An 11,492-nucleotide genomic window follows, 5' to 3' on the forward strand; every position below is an offset into this window, starting at 1 on the left:
GTGATTGGTGACAACGATATATGCAGTGCATGTGACGCACAGTGAGTTCTATTTCAAATGGGCAAAACATTATTTACATGGCAAGCTTAGACTAGAACTTACAAAAACATGAAAAATAATGTATCAACTTTCATTATTGTTTAGCTACGCAAGCTATTTCTATTTCAAAAGATAAACAACCTCATGGAGAAATATAGAGATGACAAAAATTAATAAATGAATAAATAAATAAATAGAATAAGATCAAAAGATTGTCTCGAGAGGAGAGGCTTGCTAAGGTGATTTTGTTAAAAACAATATATCGACCTTTGATTTCATAATTCTTATACAGTCAATATTTCAAGGGTACTTTAGTGACAGGAAGTATTACGGTCTCGCGTTTACTTTGTTGTGGGTTCGAGTTCCATGCCTTTCTCCGATTCCCAGTAATTACTGTTCCTACCCCAATAGTTCCCAAAGCAAGATGCTGTAATGCCTGCCATTTATTTTATATTATTTGTTTATTTGTTTGTTATCATTTGTCTGTTTATTATCATTTGCTTGATTAATTATCATTTATTATTAGTTATCCCAGTAATTATTGTTCCTACCCCAACAGTTCCCAAAGCAAGATGCTGCAATGCCTGTCATTTATTTTATATTATTTGTTTATTTGTTTGTTATTATTTGTCTGTTTATTATTTGTTTCATTATCATTTGTTATTATTTATCTGTCAATTTATTATTATTTACTATTTACCTGTTTGTTTGTTATTTAAATTTACCTATCTATTTATTTATTTAATCTATTATTATTTATATTATTGTAATCTTTATTCATATATTTATTCATATACTTATTCATTTATTTATTTATTTATCATTATTATAATTTTTTTTTTTACATCCGCCCTGGTTATGGACCAAAAGGTCCCCTGTCGGCATGCTCCACCTTTGTAAGGTGACGCTTGCTGAAGCTGCCCTCAGAAAATTTATCACTATTTTCCTTTTCTTTCCTTCTTTTCGACAATTGAGTTACAGGTTCCCAGCTCATGGATATCCGATTAGTCAAATGAATATTTGCATAGAGAAAAGTTAAAGCAAAATCGACTGAGGGGATGCAAATTGGCCGGAGACGGATGGAACTGAAATTAGTATCATAAAGTGGGGTGGCATGAAATGTGTGACATTTCATCCCCCGCTACCTATGAAGTTTTATCCCGTTTCACAGTGATGGGAAAGTGAGAAGGAAAATCAGAGGATACTGCGGAAATCATAAGCCTAATGCTATACAGAAATATGGTGACTTTATATAATGTGCTTGTTTGTTTGATAAATTAGTTTCATGATGAAAATACGACAATAAATGTTCCTCAAACTCTCGCATTTTCTGGGTATGAATGTTACAAGCGCGTGCTTTTTATTAAGTAGAAATATTTATAGTTTCATGTTTTATATTCAAAACAGTCTGCTTTATTTAATTGGATGTCTTTGGTCTAATATATGGTAGAAGGCACACAGAAATGACTTGCAAAAGCTCATTGTGAAAATGCTATTGCATTTAACAGAATATATATACATATACATACATATATATATATATATATATATATATATATATATATATATGTATATATGTATATATATATATATATATATATATATATATATATATATATATATATATATATATGTTGAGACATTCTGACAGGTTGATGTAAGCGGAATAGGAAACACAGGAGTCTTAGTCTTGAGTTTATTCCTGACTAGTTTCGCAGGTATGCTTTTTCAAAGGAATATGAAAAAGCATACCTGCGAAACTAGTCAGGAATAAACTCAAGACTAAGACTCCTGTGTTTCCTATTCCGCTTACATCATATATATATATGTATGTATGTATATATATATATATACATGTATATATATACACATATATATATACATGTATATATATATATATATATATATATATATATATATATATATATATATCTTCGACATGACTAGTTATAAATCCTTTTGACGCTGCTCTGTGACTTTTAATTGCATACCTTTACTATCTTTACTTCCACTGGAATTCGACAGTCCGCGCGCCCTCGCCCGGTCTGCCTGCACGCTCCTGATGATGAGCGACAGATATGCCAGATTGTGAAAGGAAGTCGAAGACAATATACAATAATCATAATACTCGCTTAACCCATTACATCCCATTATCTCTTTTGAGACTTTGTTATGGTTAACGCCTGACGGTTTTGGTCAGCTTAGAGGAATAAATCTGGTCGGTAACAGGTTGATAATAAGAGGCCACATAATTTGGTAAAATTTTGTTCAAATTGAAATGCAGCTTCATAATCTCATCGTTTATGTTCGAGTTAGTGAATACCATGGCATTCAAGCCTCAAAGTGTTTAATTTTGGTTTTGATTTCTATTAGTACCACGTTCCGCTTGCTACAATCTGGAAAAGTAAAATCTAATATTTACTACGTTTAAGGGCATTTGGGTCACGAAAATGGTGTCATTAACGCCAATTTATGTTAATTGATGTTAATTAAGTTGAAAGACTTCAAAATACGCGGTTCGTCAAGTCTAGCATTACGGTACCAACCTCTCAACTAATTCAAAATTTCTGGCATTAACTACAAGCATGGAAGTTCGCTGGCTGAGCGGGTTAGGGCGTCGTTACTTGCGACGAAAGAAGAGGGGATGGCGGTTCGAGTCCTGCCATCGGCGAAGTTATACCAAGTGCATGGTTCGATCCCAAGTTACAAAGTCATTTGTAAGGGGCACAGTTCTAGCCTTCTGATGGGAGGGATTTGAGAAGTTAAACCATATCTACAAACAAATTAACAAAATGCATCACCATGGTGGAGTATCAGCATTTTGTTATCAATAACCAGCGTTTCTATCCTTGGGAACAATATAGCACCGAAGAGTTAACGGATAAGAGATAAAGAGGTTAGCAGAGAGGTTATAGAACTTTAAAGAGTTAAGCATTTTCTTTATGTAGATCAATGTCCAATTATAACACCATGTTGAGTGATTGGAGCTAATTCTAAATCCTCTTTTACGATAAAGCCCTCTAACAACAAACTAAAATAGTTTGACGAAACAAGCAAGAATAAAGCATTCAAAACGAATCATTGCGATGCTATCAAGCTGTTAGGTAGCCAGTCAAATCATCTACACATTCGTGGCGCAAAGAAAAGCCAATTTCTGGTCTCAAATTTGATACGCAGACTGTGGAAAACTAGATACTTATACCCCGGAGCGAAGGAGCATTAAGGATGAAACGCACGAGAGGCTGTTTAGCCGCTCAACCGCTGCGGCTGTTTAGCCGTTTTTATAGAACACACTACTTTTAATGGAATTGCGCGCATTAGCGGTTAAGTAACTAATGCGCGCAATTCCATTAAAAGTAGTGTGTTCTATAAAAACGGCTAAACAGCCGCAGCGGTTGAGCGGCTAAACAGCCTCTCGTGCGTCCGTAGCCTTATGATTGGTCCTCAAGTTTCCGCGCTTCCCGAGCGAAGCCTGGCCGGCGGGCATTCACAAAGTGTCCGCGCAACTGTGAGTCTGTTTGTATTGTGCCAAACTATTTGTTTAATACTCCGGTGACTAGTCTGTGGAATGATAAAAACTTTCATTGTGAACGTTCTCTAATCCCGCGATTTTCTATCGAGGAACGAGAAGCAAAGAAGATGAGGGTGAGTACTAAAGTACAACACAAATAATAAGATGCATAGGTAATCACAATTGTTTGATCGTTGGTAGCCATAGACTCTGCAGACGTGTGAAGATGTTTAAGAGAGGATTTGTTAGTAGAGTAACAGTTTCCTGCTCTTGAATGTAAGTTTGATATTTACCTGGTTTTCCTATAATTCCACAGCTATATACCGGTTATATTTGGCTGTTTTATGTTTGTGTGTGTGTGTGTGTGTTTTCCATTAGTAATAATGAAAATCATGATTGATTGGTCATCGGTAAAGCAAATCACAGCCTTTATATAACCAGTATTCTTCTTGATTGTATAACTTTACATTGTGTTTACTAGAGACACGAACCCACAGCAGACATCCTACCATCCTTTGCTTTATATATTAATAGATATTGTCGGTAGCATGTGAAGGACTTTTCAGTTTACCTTGAACACACTTTGTACACTTACGGCAGCGTTTCTCAACCAGGGTTCCCCGGAACACTAAGGTTCCGCAAAAGGCCCCTAAGGGTTCCGCGAGAACAAGTGAGATAAGCTATTGCACTTTTGACTTTTTATTTGATTTCATATACGTCATATAATGAAACACGCACGACTTATTCTTGGTTATTGTAATAATGTCATGTAGACATCATCCTATCTAACCTATTATTACGATGAAAATAAAATGAGAAAGATATGGTATATGTTTTTTTTTCTTACGCGCAGGGGTTCTGAAGTTGAGACATGCAGTTTATTTTAAAGGTTACGCAAGGGTAAAAAGGTTGAGAAACTGCTTTAAGGTAACGTCGCTTTCAGCACTGAGGACCATCCTTCCGGAGTGAGTTTTATTTTGTCTACAGTTAAGATTCTTTACGCATCCATAGTGAAGCTTTTCTTAGATTTATTTTTATATTTTACGTCTTGTTATACCATAGGAGGAATGGGTATGTGATTTGAATGGAATGTTTCATTCTTCATAGTAGCTTTTTTATTTATTTATTTATTACGCAACAGCGTCATAATGAACGTATGAAGGCAACTGGTACACACACACACACACACACACTTACACACACTTACACACACACACACACACTTACACACACTTACACATACACACACACTTACACACACACACACACTTACACACACACACACACACACACACACACACACACACACACACACACACACACACACACACACACACACACACACACACACAATACATGAGTTGCAGGTAATTAACATAATAAATTATAAGACACTGGGTATTGTTCATCCTTTCAAAAGGGAAGCTAGAAATGCCACGCAGGGCATCAGGTATTATGAAAACCTACCAAATCGGGGGTAACGGACAAGAATTTCGTCCAGTTAATTTTGTGATAGGAGATGACGACAGATGGCATCTAACCGTAGTCCCTGGGGTCATAGTAGCTCAGTATACGATTCTGATGGATGGGATACACAAGGACTTGCGATAGACGAGCTTCAACTTGGTTGTTTGTTCGTGACGCCTGTATGAGTTAGACGTTAGGGGATCAGGAGATGTTGACCTCAATCACTGGGTAAGGTAGTTTATTTTATGAGAATTGGCGCGTGCGCGCGCGCGCGCACACACACACACGCGCACACACACGCACACACATACACACGCACGCACGCGCACGCACGCACACACACACGCGCGCACACACGCACACGCACGCACACACACATTGATCGGTCATACGAGCTCTGAGCTCTCTTCCGGGAGGGAAAATAGCTATCGATCACGGGTCCAACACGTGATCTAAAGACCAAGGTGAATACACACACACACACACACACACACACACACACACACACACACACACACACACACACACACACACACACACACACGGTATGATAAATTGGAAAATAGGTGATGGGACTCGGCGAACGTTGCTCTTTTTCTATATACAACAATTATGTGAACGCAAATAGGTAAAAACTTAGACACGCACGCACGGTAAGATCATTTGGAAATTAGAAAACGGACCACAATGGAAATAAGCTTACATGCTTTTTTGTGTTATCCTCGGCAATTGTAATTGTTATTTCGAACTGTGTTCTTTCCATTACCTGCATTTCATGCATATTGATTCATTGCCAAATAAACTTATTATTATTATTATTATTATTATTATTATTATTATTATTATTATTATTATTATTATTATTATTATTATTATCATTATTATTATTATTATTATTTTATTATCATTATTATCATTATTATCATTATTATCATTATCGTCATTATCGTCATTATCGTTGTTGTTGTAAATGATGATGATGATGATGATTCTATTTAGCAATGAATTGATATACATGAAGTGCAGATAAAGGAAAGAACACATAATTCGAAATAACAATTACAATCGCCGAGGATAACACAAAAAAGCATGTAAGCTTATTTCCATTGTACTGGTAAATTAAAAAGTTATTGATATAGACTTTGTAGCCGTAGTTTAAATTTTTCGTTCGCAAACTATTCCTACTCCAGTTTCAGTTTCTTTTTCGTTGTAAATTGTGAAAAGTTAATGTAAAATGAATCTTGATGCACTCTTGTCATATGCAACCCCCTCCCCATTTTTTCTAGTATGGTCATAGGTATATGTTACATTTTCTTTAGTACTGTTAGAACGAAACATCACATTTTCTTTAAAGTACGTTTTCTATGGTATATTTTGAGTATAACTGAATTATTGCCTTGCCTTTTATTAGGATAGCGCCATTTTGCTGATTCCTCACCCTAAGTGAAAGTCATAGGCATGAGTTTTTTTTTGCTAACGTGGGGTGCTTGTGTATATTCTTAGCCTCCGTGGGTTCCCTGTGTGTGGATTTTCTCTGTATTTTGGTCTCGCTTCTTGTGGGCAAATGCCTACGGCTAGGTCCCGTGCTAGGAAAGAGTGAGAAATCATTAGCTTGTACATTAATTCCAGGTTGTATGTCTTCAATAATTATAGCCTTCAAGATGGTCAGGTGTTGGACATCTCGGCAACAATTTCCGTATTACTTAACATGGTTTCTCTGTCGAGATTGCGTCTTTGGTGGGTTCAAAGGTGGTGTTTAGGTCCCTCTTGTTGAAGGTATAAGGTTATTCGTCTGGACAGTTTAATAGATGGGGATGACAGGTGGTAATAGACATGGAACTGCCTAGTATAGGAGCTACAATTTCCGTATTACTTAACATGGTTTCTCTGTCGAGATTGCGTCTTTGGTGGGTCCAAAATGATGTTTAGGTCCCTCTTGTTGAAGGTATAGGGTTATTCGTCTGGACAGTGTAATAGATGGGGATGACAGGTGGTAATAGACATGGAACTGCCTAGTATAGGCCTTATGGTCTCTTGCATTTCCCTTCCTTCTTATGTTCTAGTTCTTCCCACGTAGGTAGATAGGGGAGTTTTTTTGTTTTATTTTCTGTATTGTTAAATATTAACAATATTAGTACCCAATGCCTATTACAAAATTGCATCTTCCCCTCTCCTTTCCAAAGACATCCACTTTCCAAAAGCTAGAAAGCTTACGAAAGAAATTAGTTTCTGATTAATTTGCTGTCGTATTCAATAGTATATGCTTGAAAGAGAATCGGCCACGCTAGGCGAATACACACACACACACACACACACACACACACACACACACACACACACACACACACACACACACACACACACACACACACACACACACACACACACACACACACACACACATATATATATATATATATATATATATATATATATATATATATATACTTTGTGTGTATATGTGAATATGGATGGATGTGCATTTGTGTGAGATACTCGAATATATCAGGTCATTTTTAGCAATACCTGTAAAGAGAGAATCTACATACCTCCTTGCTGGAGCCAAACGAAACTCTGAAACAATAATTACGATATGTCCTAACAAGCATTTATAATAATAGTTTTTTCTAAATATTTCATAGATGTTTCATGAACATACATTTTTGGCTTACCATGGCGTCGTTGATTCTAGTTGAGAAGTGCGTAGCTTTCGGATGGGGATTTGTGCGTAGTACGTAGTGTGGGATATAATGGGAGATGGATAGGTAGATGTTAAGAGGAAATTGACTGGACTTTGTGTACGTGAGCGTATCACCATCTTATGGATCCCCTATGCTCACCCAAAACCGAATAATGCGACTCAGGTAATCTTTATCAATCTGCCCAAGTCGTAATCACAAATTTTCCTGACCAAATCTAGGTCACGACTCGAACTACGTGGTACTCGTTCAGTGACCTAACCTCATACCTCCCGTGACCCTTGACCTGTAACGCACACCACAGCGGAAGGGATGGGAGGGAATTTAGTAATTAGATTGCTGGGACACGAAAGGGCAAGGAACTTTATAAGAAGCAGTTGATAATTTTTCTTTGGAAATAACTTTAGGATCTCTTGACGCAAACTGTGGCAAAGGTATGAAGCCACGTGACAGCTTATCCCCAGTGATCTCCCTCGTGTGTCAGAGTGAGAGGTACGAGGAATGATTCACTCCATCCTTTGCATCACCTGATTCAGAGGCCCTGAAGTAAGCATATAAATCTGGGCTACAAGGAAGAAGCACATATACTATACATATACCAAAGGCTTCCCCCCCCCTTACAAGTGAGGTAGAAAAAAAAAAAGGTATAAAAATCACTCCCACCCATTCCATCTCCAACCTACTCCACCTCCTTCCCTCCCTCTTATCTTGGCACCTCCTGGATGACGGGTCATCCCTGCATCTTGTCCACTACACTGGGTCAGAAGCAGTACCACAAGGAAGAAGTAGAGGAACATAATAAAGATGGTGTAAAGAAATTGGAAGCAACAGCACATGCGGTGAGAGAGGCTAAGAGTTGACTGGATGTAACATTGGGTTGGGGGTTGACAGCATTTTAAAAACAATAAAAAGGTGCTTCGAAAAAAAAAGTTGGGAGGCGAGTCGGGTAGAGAAAAGGTAAAGGATGGAAATAGATAGTAATGGAAATGAAAGTGGTGAGGAGATGGATAGATAATTTCGGGGAGTTGTTGAATATAGAAGAGGATACAATATATATATATATATATATATATATATATATATAAATGTGTGTGTGTGTGTGTGTGTGTGTGTGTCCATGCGTGTATGTGTTTCAAGGTGTATATACATATATGTACACATGTAAATGTACAAATGAAAATTGCATGTCTTTTATCATTCCTGATGTATTTATAAGGAGAGAAAAACAGCAAGATTGGTATTTTTTCAAATGCTTTATATACTCATTGTTCATGACTTGTCACAAACAGTGATTGTGTTCATTCTATCTTCATCCACAAACGATTCAAATATACAAAGTGAACATTAACCAGGTATGCTAGTTAGCGTGGTCCTGCAGATCAAGAAATGGGGAAGGTGTACAGCATATGTCACCTCAGCGTTTACGGGTGTGGGGTGGGGTGGGGGTGGGTTGTTTGTGGTGGGGTGTGGGGGAGTCAATTGAAGCAGGTCACGGGACAGTACATTAGTGTTTCCATTTGACCTCCCGTAGGAATTCAGTGTTTTCTACTTACGCATTCAAGTATAAACATAGATTCAGTTATTGTTTGCAAGTAATCTCACTATCAATAACAAGAGCAGTTTTAATTGTCACTTCATTTAATCGGTGTCTGGTCTTCATACATTACATGTTCATACGAATTCACTCCTTCATTCAAATAACAAATAAACATCCTCGAATGTGACAAGTTGTCTGCAACAGCATACAGCTAAGAGCTTTCTTTTTTTCGTTTAGAAAGAAAAGAAGATTCCATTGACTAACGAGTCACATCATTCCTCACACCACACATATAGGGCTGGTAATATATTTATAAATGCAACCATAGTAATAGTAGTATTTACATAGTGACCCTGGGCATTGAATGTGTGTAGACTATATTTATATATTTATACTCATATTTATATATATATATCTAATTGTCATATGTAAAGTGGCAATGTTTAATGCACTTGATTCTTGTAAAAATAAAATAGTTTAGAGAGAGAACAATGTGGTAAGATCTAGCTAACTATGAAACTACAATGTTTCACAACTACTTCATTAGAATCAAGGGATAGAAATGTTCTTCATATGAGGAAATGTACTTGCTACGTGAAATTAACCAAAACAAACCGAGAGTAGCAAGTTAATATAACCAAACGGCATCTCGTCCGTTTTGCGATAAATAAAGAGGAACGTGAGGAGAGGAAAGAGAGCAAGGAAGAATTGATGGTGGGACATGGGGGACAGCTGAGAAAATATTTAGGCAGGGTTTGTTTTGCAACAGGATAGTGGATGATCCTACTGCACACAAGAATTCAGTGGAGGAAGGAAGCGTGGCACAGGACAGCACAAAAGGTGAAATAATATATATATATATATATATATATATATATATATATATAATTTTATTTCATTGTTACTATTTCCTTTTTTTTCTTCTTATTTTCTTAATGGGTGTAGGCTGGTATACTATACAAATTCGTAAAAGGGTTGCGCAGAGAAGGAATACTTTAGATATTATAATGTAGATGATTATGTTCATTTTCTCTTTAAAATAATAAAACTTGTATCATTGTCATGGCTGTGATTAGTTATTTGTATCATCGTTAGAGACATTGGTATGCTGTGTTGGGGAGCTAATGATCAACAGATATGTTAATGGAAGAATCTGTTGTTTCAACTAGAGCTGAGATGATTGTTAATCCAAGATTGTTCTCTCCTTTAATGTTCACCTTGATACAAGTGTGGTATATATATCTAACAACTTCTCTGGCCTCTTCCCTTTGTGCCTGTATGTGTTTGTGGGAAATTGATCATGAGCGATATGAAAAAGCAACAAAAGGTGAATGATAATTTGACGTGTTTTATCGACTAGCTAGGTAATGGATACTGTATCACTACATGAGGACTGTTTCTGAAGCTGGGGGGGGGGGGAAGAAAGGGGGTCAGAAACGGAAGAACAAAATTGAACTCCTTTGACATATAATCCGACGGAGAGGTGGTTGTAGATGGGAGAGGTAGGTGAAAGTTCGGAGCTGACTGATGTGAATGGCTAAAACTAAGTAGATTCTCAGCTCTCCGAAGAAAACATGAGTGGCACATGACATGGGGGAAGGAGGAAGGTGGGGGGGGGGGGAGAACAACGGACTTGTTTGAGATTCTGCAGAGTATAATGTTGATAGGACGAACACGCAAGTCACCGGTAGTCTACTATAAAATAGGTTTGTGCAACTAGACCTTTACTTAAAAATCACGGGGGGGGGGGTGATTTCTGTTCGAATAGAAATACCTTACGTCTATACACACTATATATGTCTAGTTTCAATAAAATAAATATATTTGTATTCTCATTTATATCCTCACAGGATATAGGCCTCCCTCGGCTGAGGGCTTATAACAGTAAAGTTATCAACCGAACTTAAAGTATCCAGGGAATAGAGCATCTCTGCTCTCAGTTCGTTGATCAAGACAAGAATTAGCCACAAATGTCTCCCAATGTGAGATTTCCTGCATATTGTACAGTAGAGAGTTCTTGAAGCTACAAGATAAGACATTAATCTTGCAGCCCTTGAATAGAATATGTAATGTGTGTGTGTGTGTGTGTGTGTGTGTGTGTGTGTGTGTGTGTGTGTGTGTGTGTGTGTGTGTGTGTGTGTGTGTGTGTGTGTGTGTGTGTGTGTGTGTGCGTGCGTTCTCTTGGGTGCTTGTCCCAATTGGCACCGTAGTAATGAATCTGGTTTATCTGATTTCCTAG

The 11,492-nt window shown here is 37.3% G+C and overlaps 1 long non-coding RNA gene across 1 annotated transcript in view; it reads left to right on the forward strand.

The window, feature by feature from the left end:
• Nucleotides 1–3,447: 3,447 nt before the first annotated feature.
• The window catches only part of LOC143029864 (uncharacterized), a 50,480-nt gene continuing 42,435 nt past the window's right edge, over nucleotides 3,448–11,492 (forward strand). Inside the window, exon 1 of the long non-coding RNA XR_012966884.1 lies at nucleotides 3,448–3,684. This is a non-coding gene — a long non-coding RNA (uncharacterized LOC143029864). The remainder of the gene's footprint in view (nucleotides 3,685–11,492) is intronic.

The sequence above is a fragment of the Oratosquilla oratoria genome, chromosome 11, assembly GCF_046742065.1.
Source record: "Oratosquilla oratoria isolate Oo_2021 chromosome 11, ASM4674206v1, whole genome shotgun sequence".
Taxonomy (NCBI): domain Eukaryota; kingdom Metazoa; phylum Arthropoda; class Malacostraca; order Stomatopoda; family Squillidae; genus Oratosquilla; species Oratosquilla oratoria.